The sequence below is a fragment of the Nelumbo nucifera genome, chromosome 5, assembly GCF_055504915.1.
Source record: "Nelumbo nucifera cultivar China Antique chromosome 5, China Antique-T2T, whole genome shotgun sequence".
NCBI lineage: Eukaryota > Viridiplantae > Streptophyta > Magnoliopsida > Proteales > Nelumbonaceae > Nelumbo > Nelumbo nucifera.
This window is the reverse complement of record NC_142653.1, coordinates 24,459,025-24,485,626: the sequence shown is the minus strand read 5'-3', so window position 1 is coordinate 24,485,626 and position 26,602 is coordinate 24,459,025. Positions and strand designations below refer to the sequence as shown.

General features: G+C 41.9%; 1 protein-coding gene across 1 annotated transcript in view; it reads right to left on the bottom strand.

Moving 5' to 3' along the window:
* Positions 1-7,913: 7,913 nt before the first annotated feature.
* The window catches only part of LOC104595869 (uncharacterized), a 30,604-nt gene continuing 11,915 nt past the window's right edge, over positions 7,914-26,602 (bottom strand). Inside the window, exon 4 of the mRNA XM_010256807.3 lies at positions 7,914-8,278. The gene's annotated coding sequence lies outside the window, so the exon portion shown is untranslated. The remainder of the gene's footprint in view (positions 8,279-26,602) is intronic.

Here is a 26,602-nt window from a genome sequence, read left to right as displayed (position 1 = left end):
GTTTAAGAAGAGAAGGAGCGATTTCCCTCGATGCCCGGGCTCCCTCCTCCCTCCCCTCCCCCACTCGCTCTGTCGCTGTCAGCCGCTTTCTCTTTCCTTCGCCTCCTCCTCTTCCTCGGCTCCTCCTCCTCCAGTCCTCCTCCTTGAGATTCTTTTCCCGCCGAATCTCTCTCATAAAAATAAACAAATAAATAAAGCTCTAAGCATAATTATATAAGCTTAAATTGAAAATTATTAATTTATTTAACGGAGGGATAGCTATGTGAGTCGTGAACCATGGCGAACCCCATGCATTCACCATTGGATTGTCGACTTCAGATACAAGAGCTTCGCATCCAATGGTCGATATTTAATCATCCAAGACACTCTCACATGGGGCCAAACCCAAACAAGAGGAACAGAGCTTTATCTCTCCCACTCTCTTTATGGACATTAAATACTTAAAGTTATATATCCTGCATGTCAGCTACAATTATACATCCGATGCTTTCCCATGATATGACATGACAACCATCACTGATCACTGCATGGATGAATTACCCCACATTCCATGTGGGCCCCACCCTATGTCTCCCCTTATGCGGCAATTCAGCTTTTCTAGGGTCTCTCACCATCGACGTCTCAAGTGGGGATTAGGTACTACATCCTTCCCTTCCTTTTTTTCAATAACGTGATTCATCCACCCATTCATTCTATGCTGTAGACACGCTACACAAATCCTCTCTCTCTCTCTCTCTGGCAAAGAACCAATAGACCATGGTTTTGTTTTTGTCCTGTAAAACAAATTGGATTTCTCTTCCATGGGGTCTTTTTGTATTTGCCAACAAATTTAAGAATAAACCCTAAAAAGTGGGTCGTGAAAGATAATTATTGATAATTATATGGGACCCAACTGCCTTGTGAGTGGAGTTTACTTTTAGAGTTTGGACAACACATACATGTTGTTGGTCTCATCTCTCTCTCTCTCTAGACTCTAGGGGGAGGGAGGCCGGAGGGGGGGCTTTGATGGCCCATATCAGTATCACTCAATCAAAACAAAGGATATCTCGACTGGCCAATACTAGTTGTGCTCATAGATGACTTAGCCTTTTAAATAGTTGCTAATTTTCCTTGGGATCATGAGATCTTTTTTCTGTGCCAAGTTATAGCCAAAGACACCACTACATGTAGGGAGTAGGGAGTAGGGATGATTATGGTTCCTCTCCCCAACTACGTCCAGACACGGACCGGCCAATCTCATCCATGTCAAACAGCCCAAATATAAATGTCAAACCAAACAGGCCAAATGGGCTGGATGGGTGCATGGTGGTTGCTCAGCAGATAGTGAGATAGATAGATACTGCATGTATACAAACTTCATTCTTAACGGGTTCTTCAGCGTTCAGGCATCCAGTGAGTCAAATGCAGGTTTTGGGTCAAGAATTATTTTGGCAGCGTCTGGCTAGCTTAGCCATACGTCTGTAATGTATGCATCGATAAGGGCCACCATATCTCTGTCTTCTTGAGGAATGAAAAAGTGATCAGGGAATGAGAAAAACTCCATGAAAGAAGGAAAATAGAGGGTTCCTAAATCCTAATTCTCTCTCTCTATCCATCTCTCTACAAGGGCCCACATCCAGTAACATAATCGAATATATATGGTTATTCCTCTACTGCAACGGGAAGAACTCCAATGGAAATTCAACTGACAAAAGCTAAGATGGACAAGATCCCTTGCAGGAATACCCATAGATCATGTCTCTCTGCCTACGGTAGGCATGTGGGTAGATTGTCATTGGGCGAGAGCGGCTTACAATTAAAGGTGTGTGGAGGGATGATGAGTGAATGTCAGACAGAATTTCTCACTGACAACATACTAAGGACCCCATTACTCACTCAAGGTTTTTGATTCAGTTCCTGTTACCAAGACTAGATTTGGGCCCTCAACTATTCTGCTTCGTGATAACATTCTCTGGAGTCTGGTCTCGTTATCCGAGGCGCTCTCTCTCTCTCTCTCTCTCCATATATATACATATATATATCAGCTTCATAGGTTACATATATACTATAAGCCTTTCGAATCATTCAAACAATATAAATAATGATATTCTTACAGATTCTAAGTAGTGGGTTGCAATGGGTTGTTTTTTGTGTTGGGCCTCCGCAACCGATAGCAGTGGGTAGGAGAACGGCCCACTTTTGTTAATTATTTGGGGTTAGGACAATCTGAACCGGTAAGGGTTCAGCCAGTGGGCCGGTCTGTCAAGCATTATTGTGGTTCCTCTAATCATATCATGTAAGTATATATGGACCTACTTCTTTTTATCTTAAAATGATTAGATTAGACTAGTAGAGTGGAAGAGCAAAATACCAGCTTTTATCTCAGAGCCCCTTAGCTAGCTAAATTGATGCAACTACTAACCAGCAAGTGTAGAAACCCCCCCGGAAACCGGAATATTTCCCAGACTCACCAAACCATAAAAAATTAAAAGGATGGCAATGGTGTTGAGTGTACCCAAAAGCTCGTATGTGTCATTTCATATCTAATTTCCATGCTGTGTGACATAAGCATTATCCAAGATGAGATTGATGAGATAGTGATTGGACACGTGGCAAACACGACAAGGTTTGTGGTTGTTGGCTACATTCCAAAGGAATAACACGTGGAGCCCACCGTGCTTGACAGAAAACGACAACACCATTGAATCCCATGAGAGTGGGGACTGCCCTTCTACTTTCTGCCTGCCTGCCTTCCATGTAAATACAAATTAATAGGTTTTATTGCTTGACTACTTTGTTAACCCTAACTAGATTAGATAGACACCAGACCAGAAACTTTACCCTAAAAATATAAGTAATAAAAAAGAAAAAGAAAATTAAATAATAGTTTATAGTTATGCCATGTGGGGTCCACACTATGATTTTTTAAGGGTACAGTCATGGTACAAATTCATTAACCTTACCCTACGTTACAAGCAAAAAAAAAAAAAAAATCAAATTTACCCATGTCCTTTTTTTGGACTTGATTAGACTGAAGGAATGGCTGTCTGGGGTTTTTAATTTACTACATCTATATCACCTTTCATCTTTCCTCAGACTTTCCATCCATAATTTATCTTTCTCTTTTTTTTCTTGAGAAGGAAAGGATATAGAAAGAGAATTGTAGATCAAGTTGGCTTTTTACTATAATGTCCTTTACTTTGTACGAGTGGTCATTCTGGGTCAACAAACTCACATTATTTTACTGTACTACTGGTCTAGGTTTTCTTTTTTTTTTTGTTTTTAACTGAAGTGATTATGTAACTGTTAGATGGATGGATGGAATGAAAGGATTGAAATATATAGGTTTTCTCTTTCTTTTAAGTTTTAGCCAAAAAGGATATATCTGGGGCTACAGGATTAAAAATAGGCTTGAAAACCGCCCATATGTCTGTCTCATTATATGGGGTTGGAAGTTGGAATCAATCATTGAATGGATTGCACCCATGAAGATTAATTGAGCCAAAAGAAGAGATTGAAACATGATTTGGGTGATGGAGAAAGATTGGTTCTATTACAGCTCTCACAGTAATTAGCAACAGTCTCCAGAAGATAATTCATAAACCAGCACTCTTTTCTTGGAAAGCAAATTTAGTATAAGTTTGGCAAGATAAGATATTTTCTAGAGTAACAGTAATTTTTTCTGTTTAGTACCATTATTCTAGGAAACATTTTCAGCATTGGTACCTATTTTCCAGTGTCACATCATTGTCTTGTTGGCAACAACAAGCTGTAGTTCCAGGAAATGCCAAATTTGACGTTGCTCCAAGCCATGGCTTCCCGATTTTCGAAGCATGAATTAAAACACCATTTCTTATAAAAAAACTGTTCCAAACAAATACCCATTTCTTGTAACACCTTTTTTTCTATACGGTACTGATGTGGCACTATTGCTCTAGGAAACGACAATGATGCCAAACAACCCCTTAATTTAATTAGGATGAAGTGATGAACATCTGTAAACCAAGTTCATTTATTTGACAGCAAAGAAAATCCTTTTGGAGTTGCATACATACCAGATTTCCATAACCGCCACGCTAAGAAAACAATTCTTTATGCTTTTCAAGGCGGCAGGTACGTATTTTTAATCAATGTGTGCATATCGCTATCGCTTGTTAATTTGGGTACCACATGAAATGAAATAATTTGATTATGGTTTTTCCATTCTTGGGTATTAAAATATTGGAATGAGATAATTGTAGTTTCTCTTTTTCTTTTCTTAAGGAGTCTTATTTACTATGTGATAAAGGAAAATGAACGAAATTGCATAGAAGAAAGTGAGATAGAAAAGAGAATTTTGAATATTACTTTATTAATATAAATGGATTATATGAAAGATGATAAGAATAGGGGTTCTATTCATCCAAGAGAAAATTCTCTTAATTCTCTAAACAAAGTATTAAGTTCTTACAAAAACAAAGCTAAAACCGTCTAAATGCCTTTTACATTGGGAAAAGTATAGCTGCTGTTAGGGTATTTAATACATAGTTGTTTGTTAGAAACTTAATAACAAAGTAACCATTAAAAACCCACTATAAACTAGTTGTTATAAGTTCACTAGCAAACCCATTAATCAAAATATTGCACCGGTGGACATGGAAACACTTAGATATGGTTCAAAGTATCATACACCTTTGTGTATTCGCAGAGGTATATCAGTATTTATGGTTTTAAAAAATGATTCGAAAATAGAATTATTCTGGTTATTGGTTTTTGGGTCGACGGTTTGATTGTTAAGTTTGAATGGATAGTTCGCTTTGACAAAAAAATTAAAAATAAAAAAACAGTCAAAATCGTTAAACGGGTCGACGGTTTGACCGCCCAGGTCAATGAATCATTGACTGATTCAACAATTTTTGGCTAAAGACTGGGTTTGGGGTAAAACAAAACCAGTTGCCTGAATGGTTCTCAGGCCGAACAGTTAAACCATTCGGGTCAACAGTGGTTCGAAAACCATGCATTTTTATGTTTTTTTAGTTTTTTTTTCAAATTTTGGTTATATATATAAACAGGTGTCCTGGACCCTAAGAGATATGATAAATACATATATATATATATATATATATATATATGGAGCATATTGTATCAATACTTTAAACCTTGCAATTTAGATACCCTAATACACAAAGTTTTGAAACTTTGGCTGTTTGGGATGCTCATATTATAAATATAAATATATATATATATATATATATATATATATATATATATATATATATATATATATATCAGAAATACCAGTAATATTGATACACATTGATACCTAAATTTGGGCATCGAAGATACCGATAATTTGATGCTTATATAAGCCTAATTGTTTTATCATCTTAAAATGATTTAATACTCCTGTTAACATGACTTTGAACTACATCAAACATATTTCTTAACAACCTAAAAATGAATCCGTTCCCGGTAACCGCTCTATGGATTCAAATGCCAAGCAAAACTAAGATGAAAATGAAATGGGTCCACTTAACGCGGTATCATAGCAGGCATTTACTTGGTGAGCCCTCTACTGGGAGTTTTCTGAACGGATGATCAGATTGGATGAATACACCAACAATGGGGTTGGATCAATCATGAACCACCACAAAACCGTGTTTAACAAGTCATCATTATCATTCCGGAGAAAAAATCAGAAAACTAATACTACTCCAGGACCCATATCCAAATGGGTGAATTAGCTTTAATATATTGGGTTCCTCTTATATATTATATTTATTAATAAAAATCTCTATCAGAAATATATTTATTAAAAAAAAGGGGAAATCAAAAACCTAATCAAACCAAATGACGGGATGGTGCGATCTCGGGTCAGTCTCAGTGCCCGATCATATAGACAAGTAGAGAACTGGATGTGGGCCCTCAATTCTCCATTGTGGCAAGATGATAATTTATTAATGTATGATGTTTTGCTTTCTTTTCTTTTCTTTTTGGTTTTGGGTTGTTGGGGTTGGGGGGGTGTAGAGGTTGTTGGGAAGTGATAAAAGCATGGTAGAGCTTAGTTAGCTGCAAGTAACATCTCGATGCAATGATGTCGTCAATTATGATACTGAAATGGTGTTTTGTCGTTTTGGTCACACTTGAGAGACAACGTTTACGAGGTTGGACGACCTTTTGATTTACGAGGTTGGACACTTGGGACTACTTGACTAGAGATAGTAATGGTCTATTGGGGCGGGTTCGAAGAGAGTTTTGTAAATTTTAAAATTTACTTACTTCCTTAAACTTTTCAACCCGAATTCGCTTCAAATTTTGAGAATTCAAACCCTCACTAATCTTACCTTTTCTGTATTCAAGAGTAAGGTGAATTGATTTTCAAATCTGCATCTAATTTTCTATTATTTTGTCATATATAAGTAATAAATAAGTAAAATAATATAGATAAACAACAAAATTTTCAATTATTTGATTAAAGTATATTAAAAATATATAAGCTATCAATTATCCTTCATATAAAATTCAAAATATTATTAAATTCAAGATTTAGTACATAAAATTTATATGCTTTTCAATAATATGCCGATCGGGGAGGATCAGATTTAACATAATACCGTACCTTATCCAGACCCGTATGAATTATAGAATCCCAAAACCCATCCTTCAAACAAAAAACCCACCCCATCAGAAAAGGTAGGAGCAGGTACGCACCAGGTGGGTAGAAATAACCATTCCTATCCTTGACAAGCGTTATATATAACATACGTTTCCAGTGTCCTTGCTACAGTAATTGGTCCAAAGCCCCTCTAACGGTCCAACCCGAACCAGATCGTCTACTTAATGATAAGCCACCCATTTTCATCTTTCGAGGTTGAGGCCTTGGTTGGTGGTGGCCATTTCATTCAGTGCATCTGAATCAGTTGTGAACCCAAAGCTGTTTGGCCGAAAAAACACAGGCAGAATTAGAGTTGGGCTTTCTCCGTTACTGGATTTCTAAACATCCGACCCGCCCGATAGGACATTCAGTGTACCTGACATGCACCACAGATATGTACATAATCATAAAACTGTCTGATGGGACAGATCAATTGATGGCAACTATCTGTAGGATACTGTGGACTCTGATTATCATGACCGGATTTTCGATCAGATAATGAATGAAGTTGATTTAATTTTCTGTTAGCGGAGGCATAGTCTTCTTGGTAGGTTCTCATGGTAGAAGTGGAGCTTAGCCCCCAGACAATGGGATAGGCCATAAGAAACTACTTCTAGCTTCCGGGTCTAACTTCTAAATAAACATCAAATTCATTAAATCAGAGATGATCCTCGGTGGGAAAGGCAAATGGATCATGGATAGAAGTCTACGATACAAAATGTGCCATGTAGCAAATCCACTTTCTAGCCTGTCTGTGTTGTTTTTATGCTTGGGGCCAGATTGTTTGCTTTGCAATTTCCTTTGCACTGGTGCACTTGATATTTTTGGGGTCAGATTTAAATAGGGACACAGGAATTGAGGAATGGGCAGAGTGAACTTGAGACCCATATGGCCATACCACGGTGAAACTCCAAGTTACGATCCCAAACCTCAAGTTTGAGAGTGATATGGAGTGACCTACTCAACTAGGGACATGGGGCCATAGAACCCCCAACCCCCCATCTCTTTCTCACTCAACCACCCAATCATATTGAAGCATAAACCTTGTTAAGTTGTAGCTGTTGAAAGTTTGGAGCCCATAGTCGACCCATCCAGTAGGCCAGTACCTTGCCAAGTGTCGCTCTCGCCTCTCGTTCATCATCAAAACAGAAAGGCAAGCACCAAAACATGCACGAGAATTGGGATTAGGATGAGGCGCCCGGCCCCAGTAACCAAGGCCAGGGAAAGTGCTTGCCAAATGCAAAACAGCAGGCATCTAAATTGAGAAATAGTTTCACACTTTCAGCATGGAAGTTAACTTGCAAATTCCCAAAACAAACAACTTTTTAGGCAATTTTTCATATCAAAATCTAGTACCACTTGTGAAAAGTGTCGTGCATATAGAGCTGACATGAAACAGGAGCTTTAAATACCAACTACAGGGTCGTCCAATACAAGAAGCCGTTCAACTGGTCATATCATCTCTACATACAGTTGAGATAGAAAAACCTCTTGAACATTCTTGACATCCTTTTTGTCTTCCTAGATTTTGTTCGGCTTTTGGAGACTTGAGAATCAGATCAAACTGTTTTGAAAGATGATTCCACTGCAGATGTAAGAACGGTAAAGAACGAACTCCTTGCTTGTAACGGGACAAATTTTAGCATGTGTTCTCCAGCAGTAAGACTAAGAATAAAAGGGTAATAGAATGAACAGGGAATCAGTGCACAGGGATCTTTTTTTTATTAGCACAGAGAAAACCAATGAAAATGAGCAGAAACATCATACTATAAACTGTACAAAGCAAACAAGCAAATAAACATTGAAGTTTGATAATGTGTAACCTGCACTAAAGTTGATTTTCAAGGTTCATGGAAAAGATGTATGCATGAAAAAGATGTAGCTTTGAGAAAAATCAACCCCCTAATATTTGGAGTCAGCAGATTGTGAAGGTTTCTTTCCAATGAAGTACGAAGGATGTGAATACTAACCAGGAAAAGATAGGAAAAAAGAAAAAAGTGAATATAAAAAAAGGCATATGGAGTTAAATTTGAATGATTGTTTGAGAGAAATGGACCCCAACTTTTAAACACAAAATATTGCAAAGAATTTGGTTTAACAGTCCGTGAGCAAGATTATTACAGCTCACTTCTTTCAAGAGCACTGGACTGTAGAGAACACTGATGTGGGCCCCACAGCTGTGGTCCCACTCTGTCCGTAAGGTAGAATGTGCCCTAGTCATCCTAGGGTTAGCTGATTGTCAATCTGTTATTCCAGTTGTTATTTATATTTCAGTTTTATATTGTTTTATGTGTTATGTAAATACCAAGGGCAGATTTGTCCTTTCATGTAGCTAGCATAACCTATAAATACTAAATAGAAGTGGCGGCAGCAGAACATTCAGATTCTGTCCTTCCTTTCAATTCTTGTGTTCTACTGCTCTCTCTCTACTCTTTCTCCTCTCTCTACCTTTTTCTCCTTTTTCAAACCTGAAATCTATTAGGGTTCAAGGCTGATAGCAGTCTTGAACATCTACTTGGTATCAGAGCAAGCTTAGGCTTTCTCATGTGAGTCTAGTCCAGCCGACCACATGAGAATCCCCTAGGGCTGGAAGCTGAGAAAGTGGAGTTCGTGGACTGATTCTTGGAGATCGCCAAAGGGTTTAGCAGCTGTTGAAGACTTGTCACGGTTGTAGAGTGTTGGTGATCAGGAAGAATCAGAGAAGACTAGGGTTCAGGTAACCTTGGAAAGCAGCGAACAGTTTTTTTCTTGTAAGTTATTTATTTTCTAAGAGAAGTACTATCAGAGATGATAGGTTGGACCTATCTAGAAAGGGCAGCTGAACCATTCTAGGGTTTTCTCCCTTCTATTCTCTAAGGTTTTACAGCAAACCCTACTGTTGGGCCGAACTGCCTTAGGGTTCTTTTCTCCTACTCTAGGGTTTGAAAGTGATCTTGCGGCAAACCCTAATAAGCTTGCGGCAAGCCCTAATGTTAGACTGAACCTTGCTATTTACCTGGCGCTGTCCTCAAGTTTTGTTAGCATTGATCAGCTTTTAGGGTTTCATATTAACCCTACTGCAAGTCTATCTATACGGTACTGATTGGAATGTGCAACTGAAATGTTTTCTTCAAGGACTGATTAAAACCCTAATTCTGCCAAGCATATCAGACCTGCTTCTAAGCTGATTTTTCAGATCCTTTTGGGGTTTTCGAACTCTCTTAAGGGGTGAGAACTGTACGGACTGTTGCTGTTGTGTTTGCTAGTTGGTTTCAAATCAGATTTATATCTGTTTTGTGCACATACACTGTGAATACAGATTGGTCCTACACTGTTTTGATTGTGATTGGTAGTCCAAGTGCTGTTTTTTGAGACTTGACTGAGATGGAGTTTAAAAATCAGGCAGAAGGCAGTTTTGGGAACAATTATGGTAGTGTTTCTGAGACAGGTGGTCAGATTACAATCGTAAAGTTTGATGGATCAAACTATTTGGAATGGGCCCAATCAGCCGTGATGGCTATTGGGGGAAGAGGTAAATTAGGATACCTCTTGGGAGATGTGAAAGAACCCCCCAAGGGAGACCCTACGTATACCAAGTGGATCCAAGAAAACTACTTGGTTATGACATGGCTGTGTAATTCAATGCAACCTCATATTAGTCGAAATTACTTGTGGGCAAAGATAGCTAAGGAGATAATGGGATGTTATGAAAGAAACTTATCCCCAACCCCTTAATGTTGCCAGAGCATATGAATTGAAATGTGAAGTGAAAAACCTTAAACAATGAGAGAAACCGATTTCAGTATACTTCTCTACCTTGCAGTCTCTGTGGCGTGAGATTGATCACTTAGAGACTCTTGAGTGGGAGAGTCCCAAAGATGCACAAATATATAGAAAGCAGGTCGAGACAAATTGGGTGTTTGAGTTTTTGGCGGGCCTAAATTCAGAGTACGATATTGTGCAGCAACAGATTTTGACTAGAGACAGTGTGACTCTCTCTCAGGCATACTCCTTAGTACATAGTGAAGAGACCAGAAGGAAAGTTATGATGCAACCTCAGCCTCTCACACCAGCCTTTGTAGCTGTCAAACCCAAATAAAGGGGTGACTCAAAGAAGGACAGGAGGAAGGAAGACAAAAATGATGTGGTATGTGAACATTGCAAGAAACCCAAACATACAAAAGAAACATGTTGGAAACTGCATCCCCACTTGGTTCCAGCAAAGTTGAGAAGCAAGAAGGGCAATGCTCATGTGGTCATGAACACTGATTCAGCATCCTCATCTGGCACAAGAGGAACACCTTTAGAGACATTCGCTGCAGTTCGGGCTGCCCTAATACAGTTAGAAAAGGAAGTTGGAAATTCAGCTCAGCCACCGCAATCACCATCAGCTCCTGCCACATCTGCCTTCCTACATTCAGGTACTCGAGCTTCAGCCTACCATGCCTCAGCTCCAGGTACTACTGAACCTTGTTGGGTAATAGATTCAAGTGCATCCGACCACATGACTGGCTTGCCTTCACTGTTTACCACTTACCATTTGTCTTCTGGTAGGGATAAAGTATCTATTGCTGATGGCTCCCTGGTTCCTATTTCTGGAAAAGGTGACATCAAGTTATCAGATACTATCTCCCTGTCATCTGTTTTGCACGTTCCTAAGCTTGATACTAATCTTCTTTCAGTCAGTAGTATTACCAAGCATATGAACTGCTCAACAACCTTCTTCCCTGACCGATGTGTTTTTCAGGACTTGGAGACGAAGGTGATTGGGACTGGTCGTGAGACGAATGGGATCTATCTGCTCGGGGAGAGGTCTCGTCAGGAAGAGTCAGTAGAGAAGATGTCATTTGTTTCTCAGAGTGTGAGTCCGGTTATGCCAAAGCATAACCGATTGGGTCATTTGTCCTTTCGGTCTCTAAAGAGTCTGTTTCCTGCTTTATTTGAGTCTAATTGTGAGTTTGCTAAACATTGTAGAAAGTCTTATTCATTGAGTAATAAAAGGAGTAATAATTTTTTTGATAATGTGCATACTGATGTTTGGGGGCCCTATCACATCCCTTCCATGGGTGGGTACAGATATTTCTTGTTATTTGTTGATGACCATACCTGTTTTTCTTGGGTTTATCTCATGCGTTCACGAGATGAGGTTCCTGCCCTGACCCAAAACTTTCACCAAATGATCCTAACCCAATTTGATGCCAAGATCAAAGTTCTTAGATCCGATAACGCAAAGGAATACTTTGCTAAACCATTGGCATCTTACCTTCTTAATCAAGGGGTTATACACCAGAGCTCTTGCCCTCATACACCTCAGCAGAATGGAGTTGTAGAAAGGAAGAATAGGCACATCTTGGAGGTGGCTAGAAGTCTTATGTTTACCTCCAATGTCCCTATTCGCTTCTGGGGTGATGCTATCCTCACGGCAGTATATCTTATTAATCGGGTTCCTTCTCGGGTCATTGATATGAGATCTCCTTTTTCCCTTCTATACCCAAGTGAGGAGTTGTTTTCTATTCCCCTTAAAACATTTGGTTGTACCTGCTTTGTTCAGCTTCTCGGACCCCATCACTCCAAGTTTGAACCCAAGGCCTACAATGCATTTTCCTTGGTTATGCACAAACTCAAACGGGTTATTGCTGCTATGATCCTATCTCAGGGAGGAAGTTTGTCTCCGTGGATGTCACTTTCTTTGAGGAGATACCCCATTATCCTCGGGTTTCTCCTCAGGGGGAGAGCAGTGAGAGTGGGGGTTTGAGTCCTTTTCTTCAGGGGGAGAGCAGTGAGAGTGGGGCAGTTCCTTTACCTATTCCATTGGGCGATGAGAGCTGCAATGGTGAGGGTGGTTAGAGGGATCAGGAGTTGAGGGTCTATCACAGGCGATGCAGGCAGGTTGATCCCGGTCATCAGCAGTCCAGGCCAGCTCCAATCTCATCTGCAGCTGCAAGTCCAGGTATTACAGTCCCAGGGCCCACAGAGACTTCCTCTATTGTTGCCATTTCACCTCCTGTAGATGACCTTGACCTTCCGATTGTCGTCCGTAAAGGGAAACGACATTGTACATCTACAGCCCACTGTATTTCCCAGTTTTTATCCTATGGTCGCCTATCTCCTACCTACAAGTCCTACCTTAGTTCTGTTGCCAATGTCCCTATTCCAAGAACAGTGCAAGAAGCCCTATCCGTCCCGGAATGGAAAGATGCAGTGCAGGTTGAGATGGATGCCCTGTTGAAAAATAACACCTGGGAGCTAGTTGATATGCCCAAAGGAAAGAAACCAGTTGGTTGCAGATGGGTATTTACCGTGAAGCACAATGCAGATGGATCCATTGAGAGGTATAAAGCTCGGTTAGTTACAAAAGGGTTCACCCAGACTTATGGTATAGATTACTTGGAGACCTTTGCCCCGGTAGCCAAGATGACCACCATTCGAGTCTTATTATCCTTTGCAGCAAGTCACACTTGGCCTTTATACCAAATGGACGTGAAAAATGCTTTTCTGAATGGAGACCTGCAGGAAGAGGTTTACATGCGTTTGCCTCCTGGATTCTATGATGCAGAAATAGGTAAGAAGGTCTGCCGGCTCAACAAGGCTTTGTATGGTTTGAAGCAGTCACCTAGGGCTTGGTTCGATTGATTCAGACTAGCCCTTGTGAAGTTCGGTTACGTACAGGCCCAGTCAGATCATACTCTATTCATCAAGAGGGTAGAGTCCTCCTTGACACTACTTGCAGTATATGTTGATGATATTGTGGTGACAGGGAATGATAGCCATGAGGTTGAGTCCCTTAAACAGCTCCTTCATCAAGAATTTGAGGTGAAAGACCTTGGTGTACTTCGGTATTTTTTGGGTATTGAGGTTGCTAGATCCAAACAGGGGATCTTTATCGCTAAGAGGAATTATGTCCTAGATCTGCTGGCAGAAACTAGAAAGTTAGGTGTCAAGCCTGCGGATACACCCATTGAACAGAACCACAGGATTAGTGCAGAGAGTGGGGAGCCTCTTGAAGACAAGGTTATGTTCTAGCGATTGGTAGGAAAGCTCCTATATCTCTGCCTCACTCGGCCAGATATTACTTATGTTGTTAGTGTTGTCAGCCAGTACATGCATTCTCCTAGAACCACACATCTTCTTGCGGTAGAAAGAATATTAGCATACTTGAAGAGATGCTCGGGTAGGGGTATACTGTTCAAAAACAATAACCACATGAAGGTAGAGGTCTATACGGATGTCGATTGGGCTGGGAGTGTTGATGACAAAAGGTCTACCTCGGGATATTGTGCTCTTGTGGGAGGTAATCTGTTATGGACGCCTTCCTCGGGAAGACGTACCATCGCCGCCGGCAGCAACAGGCCCCGGGCCCACCGCCAGCAGCAGCAAGGATTCAGTGATGCTCATCCTACCCAGTTCGGCAACAGCAGCCTTATCTAGATTAGATTAGCTCATTTTGCTTGTTCTTATCTCTTATCTTATCTTGTTAATAGCTTATCAGATTAGGATTAGTTTAGCTTATCTTATCTTGTTAGTAGCTTATCAGATTAGAATTAGCTTATCTTATCCTTAGCAAGATAGAACTGGAAGTCTCCCTATTCAGCAAGGAGACTCCCCTTGATTAGGACTCTTGTAATCTCCTATTTAAGGAGACCCCATTATTGAATGAGATATCAAATTATTCAGTCAAGAGTGAGTTAGGAGAGTTGGTGATCTCTTGGACAAATCACCAAAGGCACCAAGATAGGTTCATCACGAGCAGGAAGGAACAAGGGAAAACAGGAGGTTTTCCCTGTGGACCGACCCGTGACGAGATCCTATTCCCGGGCCCTCAACAACTTGGTATCAGAGCAAGGCGTCATGGGAGATCTGGAGCAGCTACCTTCCAGGGTCCACGACCTCGAGCACCAACTCGTGGAGACCAACTCCGAAGTTCGTGAGATCAAAGGTGAAGTGCGAGAACTGCGGCGACTAATGGAGATGTTTCTTTCCAGCAAGGAAAGGAACTCTGACGAAGGGACAGCAGCTAACGACCACCAGCCAGATCTGTCGGAGTCTTCCGGCGAACAGCAGTCCGTCGGCCATGGAGCAGCCATCATCCCCAAGTACAGCAGGCTGGAGTTCCCATCGTACAACGGCAACGGAGACCCCCTAGGCTGGCTGTATCGCTACGAGCAGTTCTTCCGGAATCAACGGACAAATGACCAGGACAAGGTAAGCCTAGCCGCCTTTCATTTAACAGAAGAAGCATAGCTTTGGTTTTATCGGTTAGAGCAAGAAGAACCCGGGCTCAGTTGGCCCCAGTTTAAATCCTATTGCCTTCTTCAGTTCGGACCCCCATTGACCAGCAACCCACTGGGCGAGCTAATTAACCTTAAACAGACCGGAACAGTTGTTGAATACTAGCGACAGTTCCAAACCCTCCTCGCGAGGGCATCCTCCGTGCGACCAGACCAGCAAGTAGATATGTTCACAGGGTTAGCAGAACCCCTGCGAGTGGATGTCGAGATGCAGAATCCCCCAAATTTGGTCACAGCCATGAACTTAGCCCGCGCATTTGAGTGCAAGCTGCAGCTCAGCTGCGGAATTTTTAATGTGGGTCGTCCACCGAACTCGTGGGTGCCCCCAAGACCACCACCTCTAGAGCAGTGACAAGTACAGGCAGTAACATGGTCACTCCTCCCATCAAGCGCTTGACCAGGGCAGAAATGGCAGAGCGCCGAGCGAGAGGTCAATGTTTCAACTGTGATGACCTCTACTCGGCAAGACATAGATGCAAGAGGCTTTTTTGCCTTCTCATAGATGAGCAAGAGGAGGAGGAAGGGGAACCCGTCATATTCGAACCAGAGATCTCTCTCCATGCGATCACCGGTATTAAAACCTCTCAGACCATGCAGTTACAGGCACAGATCGCAGGTCAGCCGGTGCGCATTCTCGTCGATTCAGGGAGCACACACAACTTCATAAGTGAACATGCAGCCCTGTAGTTAAAACTACCAATGGAACTCCGGCCGCAACTACAGGTAGTCGTCGCAAATGGTGAAAAAGTTCACAGTCCAGGGATTTGTAAGGACGTCCCAGTACAGGTCAATTCTGAACTAATTCTTGTTGATTTATTTGTACTCTCATTGGATGGGTTCGATATTGTTCTCGGGGTCAAATGGTTAATTACCCTAGGCCCGATTTTGTGGGACTTCAGCGCACTCACCATGACCTTCCACCTGAATGGCAAGCAAGTTTCATGGCACGGTTGCAGGGTTAAAGAAAAGACATTGCAGGTTCATGCACTCCAGACAAAACCGGCAGCCATGGAAAAACTTCTCGCCGAGTTTTCAGATCTGTTCCAGGAACCGAAGGGCCTTCCCCCTTCCCGAGCTTGCGACCATCGTATTCCTTTGGTGGCGGGTTCAGCACCAGTCGTTGTCAGGCCTTATCGCTACCCTCACTTGCAGAAGGATGAGATAGAAAAACAATGTACAACGATGCTGAACCAAGGGATCATACGCAAAAGTCACTCCCCCTTCTCTTCGCCTGTTCTGTTGGTGGCGAAGCAGGATGGAACATGGAGGTTCTGTGTTGACTATAGAGAACTCAATGACCGGACGATCAAAGATAAGTTCCCTATTCCCGTTGTGGACAAACTGCTGGACGAGTTGCATGGTGCCCAGTATTTCTCTAAGTTGGACCTCAGGTCCGGATATTTCCAAGTTCGCATGGCTCCCGGTGACGTGAAGAAGACTGCTTTTCGCACCCACCATGGCCACTTCGAATTTTTAGTCATGCCATTCGGACTCTCCAATGCACCATCTACATTTCAGGCACTAATGAACGAGGTATTCCAGCCCCATCTGCGCAAATTTGTTTTAGTTTTCTTTGATGATATCCTCGTTTACAGCAAATCATGGGTAGAGCATGTCCACCATCTGAGGACCGTTTTCGTACTCCTACGCCAACACAGCTTATTCCTGAAACGGTCCAAGTGCTCCTTCGGGGAACGACAGGTTCTTTACCTCGGCCACATCATCCATGGGCAGGGTGTCACAGTTGATAGTTCCAAGATTCAGGCTATAACAGAATGGCCCAAACCTCAATCCGCTAAGGCCTTACGCGGGTTCCTCGGTTTAACGGGTTACTACCGCAAATTTGTACAGAACTATGGAGTGTTGGCAGCCCCGTTAACCAACCTGTTGAAGAGAAACTCCTTCCGGTGGGGCGACGCAACTGATGAAGTTTTTCTGTCACTGCGAAATGCACTGTCTTCAACCCCTGTCCTGCAATTACCTAATTTCGCCCTCGAATTTACAGTCGAGTGCGATGCTTCCAGAGTGGGTATCGGGGCCGTACTACAGCAGCAAGGGCACCCGATCGCTTTCTTCAGCCGCAGATTGGCCGACCGGCATCTGAAGCTTCCAGCCTATGAGTGCAAACTAATCGGCCTTGCTCGAACCATCCAGCACTGGAGGCCGTATTTATGGGGACGGTCGTTCATCGTCAAAACTGATCATTACAGCCTCAAATACCTGTTAGAGCAGCATCTCACCACTTCCCCTCAGCAGCATTGGGTTAGCAAACTGCTCGGGTTTGACTTCCGGGTGGAATATAAGGCGGGATCCTCTAATCGCGCAGCTGAAGCTTTGTCTAGGCGAGAAGAAGACGCGATGGTTCTATGTAGCATTTCCCAACCTCAAATCTCTCTGTTTGACGACATTAAGAAGGCAGCACCACAGTCCCCGGAATGGTCGCTCTTACTGCAGAAGATCCAGACCGGCACGGCCAACCCCGATTGGTCACTTCACGACGGGTTGGTACTGTATAAGGGACGAGTCCATCTTCCAGCAGACTGCCCGTTGATTCCCACCATCATCACCAGCATCCATAACTCCACCCATGAGGGCATTCAAAAAACACTACACCGCGTCCGGACTGATTTCCATTGGCGAGGTATGAAGACTTCTATTCGAGATTTTGTCCAGAATTGCTCCACATGCCAACAGCACAAATGGGAAAACCTACACCCAGCAGGCCTCCTTCAGCCCCTTTCCATCCCATCGCAGATCTGGGCCGACATCTCCATGGACTTCATTGAGGGACTTCCCAAGGTAGGGGGCAAATCAGTTCTCTTTGTGGTAGTCGACCGCTTCTCTAAATACGCGCACTTCATTCCTCTATCACACCCGTACAGTGCCACTTCGGTTGCCCTCGCCTTCTTTACACATATCTTTCGCTTACATGGGTTGCCGGAATCCATCGTCAGCGATAGAGACCCGGTCTTCACTAGTGCCTTCTGGAAAGAGTTATTTCGACTACACGGCACCACCCTGGCCTACTCATCAGCTTACCGGCCACAAACCGACGGTCAGACGGAAGTGGTTAACCGCACTATCGAGATGTATCTTCGCTGTTTTGTAGGCGATCAACCTCGACGGTGGTTGGAATGGCTTCCTTGGGCCGAGTACTGCTACAACACAGCCTACCATTCCTCCGTCGGCATGACTCCCTTTCGCGTCGTTTACGGCAGGGATCCTCCCCGCTTGATGTCCTACGAGCCCGGATGTACTCGCTTGGACGCAATCGATCACTCCTTACAGGACCGCGACGCCCTCCTCGCCGACGTCCGCATTCGCTTACAACAGGCCCAACTCCGCATGAAGCTCCACTATGATAAGCACCACCGGGAACTGTCGTTCGATCCAGGACAATTTGTTTGGTTGAAGCTCCAGCCCTACCAGCAGTGTTCCTTGCGCCACAAGGCTGCCCCGAAGCTGGCCCCTAAGTTCTATGGGCCCTACAAGGTTCTGCGACGGATTGGCAGTGTGGCCTACCAGCTGGAATTGCCAGAGACTAGCCGAATTCATGATGTCTTCCACATCTCCTTGCTGAAACCATTTACGGGTGTTCCCCCAGACCAAGTTCCCACCCTGCCACCCTTGAAAGATGGCAAACTGGTCCCCCAGCCTAAAACTGTCACCCGCTCTTGTTTCAATCATGGAATCCTTGAAGTCTTGGTGGAATGGTGTGATCTACCACCAATAGAAGCCACATGGATCCCATTGGCAGAGTTCCAAGCCACATATCCAGCTTTCGAGCTTGAGGACAAGCTCGTAGTCCAGGAGGGGAGTAATGTTATGGACGCCTTCCTCGGGAAGACGTACCATCGCCGCCGGCAGCAACAGGCCCTGGGCCCACCGCCAACAGCAACAAGGATTCAGTGATGCTCATCCTACCCAGTTCGGCAACAACAACCTTATCTAGATTAGATTAGCTCATTTTGCTTGTTCTTATCTTATTGTTCTTATCTCTTATCTTATCTTGTTAATAGCTTATCAGATTAGGATTAGCTTAGCTTATCTTATCTTGTTAGTAGCTTATCAGATTAGGATTAGCTTATCTTATCCTTAGCAAGATAGAACTGGAAGTCTCCCTATTCAACAAGGAGACTCCCCTTGATTAGGACTCTTGTAATCTCCTATTTAAGGAGACCCCATTATTGAATGAGATATCAAATTATTCAGTCAAGAGTGAGTTAGGAGAGTTGGTGATCTCTTGGACAAATCACCAAAGGCACCAAGATAGGTTCATCACAAGCAGGAAGGAACAAGGGAAAACAGGAGGTTTTCCCCGTGGACCGACCTGTGACGAGATCTTATTCCCAGGCCCTCAACATAATCTTGTCTCTTGGAGAAGTAAGAAACAAAGTGTTGTCTCCCGATCTAGTGTTGAAGCAAAATACAAGTCAATGGCTAACGAAGTGGCTGAAATCCTATGGCTGAGATATCTACTTGAGGAGTTGGGTATTGAATATGAGAAGCCCCTGATGTTGTATTGTGGTAATCAAGCAGCTATTAATATAGCACATAATCCAGTGCAGCATGACAGAACCAAACACATTGAAGTTGACCGACATTTTGTACGAGAGAGGGTCTCATCTCAAGAAGTATGCCTCCCTTACATCACATCTAGTATGCAACTAGCAGATATCCTCACTAAAGCCGTATCAAGAAAGAAGCTAGAGGCGGATCTATCCAAGTTGGGAATGATAAACATTTATTCCCAACTTGAGGGGGAGTGTAGAGAACACTGATGTGGGCCCCACAGCTGTGGTCTCACTCTATCCGTAGGGTAGAATGTGCCCTAGTCATCCTAGGGTTAGCTGATTGTCAATCTGTTATTCCAATTGTTATTTATACTTCAGTTTTATATTGTTTTATGTGTTATGTAAATACCAAGGGCAGATTTGTCCTTTCATGTAACTAGCATAACCTATAAATACTAAATAGAAGTGGCGGCGACAGAACATTCAGATTCTGTCCTTCCTTTCAATTCTTGTGTTCTACTGCTCTCTCTCTCTACTCTTTCTCCTCTCTCCTCTATACCTTTTTCTCCTTTTTCGAACCTGAAATCTATTAGGGTTCAAGGCTGATAGCAGTCTTGAACATCTACTTGGACAATCTTGTTGCAAGTAGAAAATTCTCATTCATGTACCCAGGTGCACATGTCCTTATGAAGATCAAACATAAAGGAAACTTTGAGTGCATCTGAGATATGGAAAACTGCTGAAATACGAACAAGTTACTGGTGTACTAACCCAACATAATGGTTAGCCTCAAAATGAGATTATTAACATGTAACCCACAGAGGACCAGACCTAACTTATGGTTACAAGTTTTAAGGAAACCAAGCTTTACAACGTGGTCCAAGCAATGACCAGTACAATTATTTATGGCAATCTCATAACAGGCTAGGACCACAATCCATTGTTGCAGTAATGTACAAGGCCATGTAAATAATAGCCACTGCAATAAATCAACCCTATTTGAATGATCATTGTCCTATCACTTTTAGAATGTAAAAACAGGAGTAATTGTCAAATAACAAACAGATAAGATTTTTTTATTACCTTAATTTATAACTCAAAAAGGAGCTATTGCTTGGTATAGTGGTGCAAGCAGCCACTTTGTGTAAAAAAAAAAAAAGAAGCCTAAGGGGGTGTGGTGCGAGCAGCCACTTTATTAAGTATTTCAGTCTAACTAATAATTATTCTAAACATTATAGGCAAGTTAAAAAAAGAGGGAAGAAAATTTTTTCATGATTATTTCATAAACATTATAGGCAAGTTTTAAAGAAATATTAATTTTCATAGAATTATTATTTTTAATAAAATTATTAGTTTATTATGCTTGGCAATTTATTTTTATAAAAATCAGAATCAGTCTTATAATTTTTTATTAATTTTTGTATTTTAATCTTAAAATAAAATGCAATATATTGTATTGTTATGGTTTAATTATATTATTTTTTATAATGTATATTACTTAAAAAACAATATATTGTTTATTTATGATTAATAATGTAGATCATTTCACATGTTGTATGTGAGATGCGTGGAATCAAACTAGACTGTGGACTTAACTGCACCATACCTTGCAGAATGCCTAAGAGGGTGTGGTGTGGTTCAGTCCACCCATTTTTTGTCAATGGTGCAGAACACCTACCCTGTTATGGCATGGTGTGGATGAGTCCATGCCACAGCTGTGGTGTGGATTGGAACACACCACCCAAGTTCTCATCCACACTACAGAACACCCCCCCCCCCCACACTGCTTAAAGTATTAGACTCAAGATTCTTCTTCCCCTGCTGTTTATCCCAGTCGCTTTCCAGTTCTCAGTATTTTTCTTCAATGCCTTGGCTGACACCAATTGATTCTTGGAGTTCTGCAGAAATAATTGCACATATCCATTGCTGAGGAGCAGTATAAGAACAACCAATCTCCCATTTCCGTCTCCTCTCCAGAGAACACACAACCTGCTGAGTTTTGGGCCATGCCCCTTCTCTCTGGGCTGTCTATTGTGAGACATTTGCCCAGGACAGTTGCCTCTTAGTTAGCAGTCTCATAAGATTCATTAAATCTTTTAGCTCCCTGTCATTCAAGTTCCTTCTGAAAACAGGGCACCAGCTCACTATATTTCCATTACTCTCATACACTTCTGCTACTCAAGCATCTCTGTTGTCAGATAGGATAAAAAGTGAAAGGAATATATCCATCAATGCCCTACTGTCACACCAGCTGTCTATTCAGAAGCTTCCCTTTCTCTTGTCCCAATTTCAGCTTTATTCCTTGCAAAAACCTGCCATGGAATTTACCCAGGCCTCTCCAAATCGGTGGGTCTAATCACATCTTCATTAGTTCTATGATCATATCAATAACAAAATTACATCAAAACTTCTTCCACTTCACCATTTAAGCTATCAAACATCCATTTTATGGATCTATAGATAACATATGAACCTATAGCAACAAACAAGATAGAACAAGAAGTAACCCTAACAATAAGCATTAGGTGCCAGCGAAAGTCTTTGCTCATATCTTATAGAACCTTTTACAATGAGCCCGAAGTTGCATTTCTCTACTAGCCTCTTTTTTTTTTTTATCAGTAACAGTTCTCTACTAGCCTCTTAATTCCTAATTAGTTCTCATGGTTAACATACCATGCATTCTAAGAAAGTTTTGAAAATAATTCCTCTCATCCTCATTTCAACATTGCTCAACACCTTATCCTCCTTTTTTCCTCATATCAAGAAAACCCTCAACACACTTCAACCTTCTCCTTCTAACCATTAGAGCCTCATCAACCTTCCCATTCTCCTCCCTCACTCTGTCCACCTTTTCCCCATAACAAATTCATAACCTGCTCAGGTAAATTCTAGCATAGTTGCAACTCAATGTCAGTTTTGATTCGCTCAAGAAGAAGAGAGGGTGTCCCAGGATTAATTTGTAAATTGGACATTGAGAAGGCCTATGACCATGTCAATTGGAGGTGTATTGATTTTGTGTTACAGCACATGAATTTTGGGCAGAAATGGAGAAACTGGATCAAAGTTTGTACACCACCTCTCCTAAATTCTCAGTTTTGATTAATGGTCAGTCAGCGGGGTTTTTTGATAGTTCAAGGGGGCTGAGGTAGGGTGATCCCTTGTCCCCTTTGCTCTTTATTTGTGTCATGGAAATTCTTACTCTGTTTTGTAAGAAGGTTGCTGACCCTGGCAATTGGGAAGGTTTTGCAATTTCACCTGAGGGGGAAAAGGTCAATATTCTCCAATTTGCAGATGATACTTTATGCTTTGTGGATGCTTCTCCTACCCAGTTGGAGCTCGTCCTTGGGATTTTAACCTGGTTTAAGGTAGTCTCTGGGCTTAAAGTTAATTTGAACAAAAGCCAAATTATTCCAGTGGGTCAAGTTACCAACTTGGATGATTGTGCTGAGGTGCTGGCTTGTCAGACTGATTTCCTCCTTGTGAAATATTTGGGTTTGCCCTTGGGGGCAAACTGGTTATCTTCCTCAGTTTGGGACCTAGTTATTGAAAGATTGGAGAGGAAATTAGCATCTTGGAAGGCAAAATACCTCTCTTTTGGGGGTAGGGTGACCTTGATAAAAAGTACTCTTTCAAATCCGCCCACTTATTTCCTCTCTCTTTTCCCCATCCCAAACAAAGTAGCAAAAAGATTGAAGCAGCTTCAGAGGAATTTTCTTTGGAGGGGTTGAGATGAGGAGAATAGTATTTACCTTGTCAAATGGGACCAAGTTTGTCTTCCCAAGGCTGAAGGTGGTTTAGGAATAAGGAAGCTGAAGAGCTTTAATTCTGCCCTCTTGTGAAAGTGGATTTGGAGGTTCTCGGCTGAGAGGAATGCTTGGCGGAGATCCCTTATAACTGATAAATATGGGGTGGAGTGGGGCAACTGGAGAACTAGGGATTTTCCTCTGAATTGGGGCAATTCCCTGTGGAAAGGTATCATGAAGAATTTCTCTATTTTCTGGGAAGGGATTTCAGTAAAGATTGGTAAAGGGGATAGAACGAAGTTTTGGAAGGATTCTTGATGCTTGGATGACCCACTAGCTGGCTCCTTCCCTCTCCTTTTTCAGTGTGCTTCAAACCGGGATGCATCTGTGGCTGATTACTTCTGTTTGTCTGGAGATTATGTCACTTGGACCCCCCCTCTTTAGGAGGAATCTATTTGATTGGGAGTTAGAAGAGATTATGGAGATGATGGCTCTTCTTCAGAAGCAGAAGATAAACCTGTTCATGGAAGATAAATGGTGCTGGAAATGGAATCCGGATGGTGAATTCTCTGTCAAATCTCTTGCTTCTAAATTGTGTAGTTTAGGCCCTACTGATTTCCCTGCTTCACAAATCTAGAATCCTACAAGTCCTAAGTCCAATTTTCTGGTTTGGACGATGGCCCTTGACAAATGCCTTTCCAGATCTAATCTTGTGAGGCAAGGCATTCAAATTTTGCATCTAGCATGTGGTCTTTGTGGGTCTCTTACAGAAACTATAGATCATTTGTGTCTACAGTGTCCATTCTCCTCTCAGGTATGGATGTACTTCCTCAAATCCATGGATATCAGTTGGGTCATGCCTAGGTCGGTTAAGGAGCTTCTCTGCAGCTGGAAAACAAAAGGCCTAAGTAAGAAAGGGAAGTTGGTGTGGAGGACCATCCCTGCTGCTGTCTTGTGGTCCATTTGTGAAGAAAGACTTGCTGAAGGTATTCCAGGCGTTTCATACAAATGCATCGCTGTGAAGAAATTTGAATGCTACATTCATTACTCTCATTCCAAAGATTGAGGGGGCTGTGAACATTAAGGACTTTAGACCTATCAGTCTCCTGCACAGTTTCTATAAAATTTTGGCTAAAGTTTTGGCAGAAAGAATGAAAGGTGTGCTAGGCAGTGTGATTTCCAGTAACCAAAGTGCATTTGTTCCAGGAAGGCAGATGGTTGATTCAATTCTCATTACAAATGAGTTGATAGAGTCTAGAAGAAGAGAGGGTACCCCGGGTGTAATTTGTAAACTTGATATTGAGAAAGCATACGATCACATCAACTGGAATTGCCTGGATTTGGTGCTGGAAAAAATGAATTTTGGGCAGAAATGGAGAAACTGGATCGGAATGTGTTAAGACCCCAAAATTTTCTATCCTAATTAATGGCCAATTGACGGGGTTTTTCGGAAGTTCTAGAGGTTTGAGGCAAGGAGATCCTCTTTCCCCCTTGTTGTTTATTTGTGTGATGGAAATTCTAACTCTTTTCAATAAGAAGGCTGCAGATTATGGGTATTGGAATGGTTTTGCTATCTCTCCTCAAAAGGAAAAAGTTAATATCCTCCTGTTTGCAAATGATACCTTATGTTTTGTTGATGCATCTCTGACTCAGTTGGAATTACTGCTTGGGATTCTGAGCTGGTTTGAAGTGGTGTCTGGTCTCAAAGTTAATTTGAGTAAAAGTCAGATTATCCCTGTGGGTCTTGTCCCAGACTTAGTAGAATGCGCAGAAGTGATGGCTTGCCAAACTGACTCTCTCCCGGTTAAGTATTTGGGGTTGCCTCTTGGGGCTAAATATTCTTCCTCTGTGACTTGGGTTTCAATTATTGAGAGAATGGATAGAAAATTGGCTTTTTGGAAGGCAAAATATCTATCATTTGGGGGCAAAGTGACTCTGATTAAGAGTACTCTTTCTAACCTCCCTACTCATTTCCTCTCTCTCTTCCCCATCCCAATCAAAATTGCAAATAGGCTAGGAATTTTTTAAGGAGGGGTTGGGATGAAGAAAAGAGGATTCATATTTTAAAATAGGAGCAAGTGTGTCTCCCAAAGGAAGCAGGTGGACTGGGAATAAGAAATTTGAAGAATTTTAACTCTGCTCTTCTTAGTAAATGGTTATGGAGATTCGCTACTGAAAGAAATGCATGGTGGAGAAACCTTATTGCAGCAAAGTATGGGGTGGAATGGGGTGACTGGAGATCCAAGTGGCCTCATCAAGAGGGGCTAGCTCCCTATGGGCAGGTATTTTGAAAAATCTTCCTATCTTCTTGGAAGGGATCAGATTTAAGGTGGGAAATGGGGATAGAATTAAGTTTTGGAAGGATCCCTGGTGTTCAGAGGTGTCTTTGGAAGAAACTTTCCTCCTCCTGTTCCAAATCTCTGTGAATCAAGATTCTTCTATTGTTGAGAATTTTATTGCTTCTAGGGATTCCATTATTTGGACTCCGCTTTGTAGAAGAATCTTGTTTGATTAGAAGGTGGAAGAGTATGCGGCACTGTTGGGGTTGCTTCAAAATCAGATGATTGATTTAAGCTTGGAGGATGAATGGAGCTGGAAATGGAACGCAGATGGTTGTTTCTCTGTTAAATCCATGGTTCTTAAGCTGTATAGTCCAGGTCAGGAGGATTTCCCTGCCACGCAGATTTGGAATTCATCTAGTCCTTCTAAGATTAATTTCCTGGTTTGGACTATGGCTCTTGATAAATGTCTAACTAGAGTTAATCTGGCGAGATGTGGCATTCAGATTCCAGATCTGTCATGTGGTTTATGTGGTACTCTTGCAGAAACTACTGAGCACTTGTGTATCCATTGCCCAATTTCCTCGTTTGTCTGGGGACATTTCTTTAAGGCTTTGGAGATTAGTTGGGTAATGCCAAATTCTGTGAAGGAGCTGCTGAACTGTTGGAGAATTGAGGGTCTTAGCAAGAAAGGAAAACTTGTTTGGAATTCCATTCCGGCTGCAGTGCTTTGGTCCATTTGGAATGAGAGAAATAACAGAATTTTATGTTGTAAAGCTAAAGTCCAGATGAAATAGTGCAGAGAGCTGTGGGCAAGTTATTCTCTTGGGTGTCAATGTTAGAGGAGTTTAAACATCAGAATTTGTATATTTTGTCTTGTTCACTGTTTTGGACGAGATTGTAGTCTGATTTGGGCCCAGGCCTCCTTTATGGCTTGGGTTTTGCTTGTAATTTTTCTATGATGAATAAATTTCCTTACCTTTTTCAAAAAAAAAAAAGTAGAATCTTCAGTAATAGAGCTAAAAGTCCTGACGATGTAATACAGATAGCAGTGGGCAAGTTGATTTCTTGGATTTCTGTTACTGAGGAGTTCAGAAATCTAAATTTGTCTTTTCTATTTCAGTCCCACTCCTGGTGGAGTTTGTAATTCTGGCTGTTTTCAGACTGCTTTCCTGGGTCTGGTTTC